The sequence below is a fragment of the Macrobrachium nipponense genome, chromosome 28 (genome assembly GCF_015104395.2).
Source record: "Macrobrachium nipponense isolate FS-2020 chromosome 28, ASM1510439v2, whole genome shotgun sequence".
NCBI lineage: Eukaryota > Metazoa > Arthropoda > Malacostraca > Decapoda > Palaemonidae > Macrobrachium > Macrobrachium nipponense.
Window position 1 is genome coordinate 69078528 of NC_087217.1, and position 3369 is coordinate 69081896.

General features: G+C 38.3%; 1 non-coding gene across 1 annotated transcript; it reads right to left on the minus strand.

Moving 5' to 3' along the window:
• Positions 1 to 868: 868 nt before the first annotated feature.
• Positions 869 to 941, minus strand: Trnar-ucg (transfer RNA arginine (anticodon UCG)). The gene has a single exon. It is a non-coding gene; the product is annotated as a tRNA-Arg (tRNA).
• Between the last annotated feature and the right edge of the window lie 2428 nt (positions 942 to 3369).

Genomic DNA, 3369 nt, shown 5'->3' on the forward strand with positions numbered 1-3369 from the left:
AGAAATGAACTTTACTGAGGCAAACATTTATATATATATATATATATATATATATATATATATATATATATATGTGTGTGTGTGTGTGTGTGTGTGTGTGTGGTATAATTGTGCGTGTATAAATGTTCCCTAAAAAGCTCTCTCTCTCTCTCTCTCTCTCTCTCTCTCTCTCTCTCTCTCTCTCTCTCAATGGAGCGATGAAAGCAGTGAGCAGTGGTATCAGAAAAGAGAAGTAAAGAGCATTGATATCGGAATGATAATTTCCATAACTAATGATCCTCATAATTAAAAGATTAAAATTGATGTAATTGTATCTCCCTTTTTCTTGTACATTTAGAATTTTGCTCATCAGGTTTTCTCAGATGCTCAGTTCGTTTCATATTGCCTTCGATCACTACTCTTCATTCTGACTTGGTTTCCGATAGATCAAGCTCAAGAACTTTGAAGAGAAACCAAACGTATCTGGACCTTTCATTTTCAGGACTGTCAAAGATTTTATTTTATAATAGAACACACATCCATGTTTTCATGATATTTCCATGTCATATTGGACCAAATATGACATCAGCTTAAAGCTTATCGACAATGATCCGATTCCGTGCATTTTAAGTGAGTATGGAAAGTGGACAATTGCTTTTCAAGCAGTGTTGGAATTCGCCCGTTTAGGTGTCATTTCATTTGCTAGATTGTGGTTGTGACTTAACGTTCCTATATTTTTACTTCATTCGCGTTTATGCCCGGCTTTTCTGTTATTTAACCTTTCTTATTTTCCCTATATACCAATACCAAGAGCTTCCCGGCCTTGGTGCCTTTATTTGATTTATGAGCCGGGACCATTTTTCCTATATTAGGTTAAAAAGGTATTCTTCGACCGTGACAGGATTCGAACCTGCAATCTTCGGATCCGAAGTCCGACGCCTTATCCGTTAGGCCACACGGTCTTCTTCTTGCAGGTGATATTTTTTTAACATTTATATGTTGCCAAAACGTAAGTAATCTTATTTTTGTTGCAAGGTCGAAATGTATTTAAAATGAAAACAATATCATAGTTCGTAGAATCTAATAATTTATTTCCTCCTTAGTTGGGCCTTTTTGTTAGTTTGAAAAAAGATTAATTGGCCTATACTAGTAGCCTATTCTGTTAGATATGAATGACTTTATGGCTGCAATGCATTCGGCGGATAGTTGCAAGTTAGTATATTTATTCACTCATGTCGGGACTTTCGCATATGTTAAGAGGCCCCATGAAATGGGCGTGGGCTGTTGTAGTACGTACCTAGATACCATACAGACACAAAGCATCTTGAAGTTAGTTGAGTTTATTCCAGCGCATGACTTATACGAATGTGTCACCGTCTCAACTAGGTTGTAAAAAGGCTGTAAACATCTACGTTTCATGGGAATTGCATCGCATCAGAGCGATGGAAACATTAAACCTGAGCATAGTTTCCCTTATCTAATCTTTTGAACTTACGTAAATATCCGTTTTCTATTCAGCTTTCACGGGGAGACTGTCGCCCACACAGGCAACCCGCTTTTGTTCTACGTATATGTTAACGCGTATACTTTTAAGAGTCGCAGAAGTATCCTTTGCTGCAGCTTTTAACACACTTTGTTTTTAAGGTATTACTTTAAGTGTTTACTATTACCATATGCAGGTTTCGAATAAAAAGCTACGGCTATGTGTATAACGTACGACTGTTATTGATATTGCTGCATTACAATTTGTAGTCATTCATAAAGTGAATCATTCATACTACGTAAATATGTTCATTATTACCGTAAGCAAGACGTCTGAAATTATGGTAAAAAAACTAAATTATCGTAAGCTACATATGCATCGACTCGCACACAAATAGATGGGAATTTGAGAAATAACGCGGTAAAATCTTTGTCAATGTGGCCTTTGAAGCTAAGTAGACTGTAGGTTTTCCATTCGAATATGCTTTGCAGAGCATGGATGGTAGATGAATCAGATGTTCGAAATGGAGATGTTGAATGAACTTTTCACATAGAAAATGTTTTCCAGTTCAGCTGTTTTTTTTTTTTTTTTTTTTTTTTTTTAGTTGTTGTCTCACGTTGACTGAATATTGGTGACTTCTGGATTTAACTCAGATATTTTCAGACGTTATATTTTTTCATTCTTGTATTTCCCGATCCTATCTCCGTCCTATTTTGTTGTCAGAGGTGAACTGTGCCTAAAATTTTTACTGGGAAAAGGTATATAAAAAACAAACCCTCCTCAAATCCTAAAAATCCCGTTTAGATCTAGAACGTAGCCTGAGGAATCAAATAAGAAGTATGAAGACACTGATATTTTGATCATTAAATATACAATAAATGAAATTCTCGGTCGTGGAAAAAAATAAACAATCGGAATAATTTAAAAAGGACAGTGTGAAAAAGTGTTTCTAGTTTTAATCATACTTTTAAATGAGTCCCATTAGTTTTCCCACAACTGCGACAGGGGCGTTCCTAGACATTTTGGGCCCCTGGGGTGCACAAACCCATTATGGGGTGGGAGGTGAGCGAGGCGAGCCAAATCAGCTGGGGGGCGGGGGTGCCGGGTTCGGGAATAATTGTAGGATCATTTTAAAGGCAATTGAAAATGCAAATTTCAGACTTCGCTATATACGAGTATTATTCATCATTCTCTCCCTCTCCCACATGACACTGACACCTCTTGCCCAAATCCCGTTACCCAGGGCTGGACCAAGCACCCTCCAATGGGGCCACCGGCCCCCTGGGTTAACCAGAAGACCAGATTCGTTGAATAATTTGAATGTGTATTATCTGGGCAAATGGAGCCATATGTGTTATATTATTAATAATTATTCAATAGTTATGATAATTGTATTGTTGAGAACGCTACCAACAGTTCTATGATTCCTGATGCCACATGAATAATACCTCCAATGCACGACATCGAGACAATATGGGGACCCCCAGAGGATAATTAGGAGCCTTATAAGTATCAATTGACTGCCCTTACCCACCCTCCTCCGATCCGTATTAGAAGGTCTATAGTGGGCTCTACGATTGGGAAGAGCTAGGCACCCTGAGAGCCCTGTTTCTTTTACATAACATTTTTGTTACATTTTTGTTCACAAAATTGGAAACTGGGGCTTACTGGGCCCCAAACTTTCGGGTCCAAATATAAATGGGGCCTTTGACCATTTTGGGGTTACTGGGTTTAACTTGTCCTGTCATATCTGCAATGGTTAAACTTCTGGCCTGAGGCGGTGGGGGGGGGGGGGGCATTTCAAACAGCCCCCACCCCTCTCAGGAACGCCACTGGACAACGAATTTAATTTGTTGAATAGTTAATTATCAGAATATCATAGAGCCTTCACACTCTTTATAAGGATC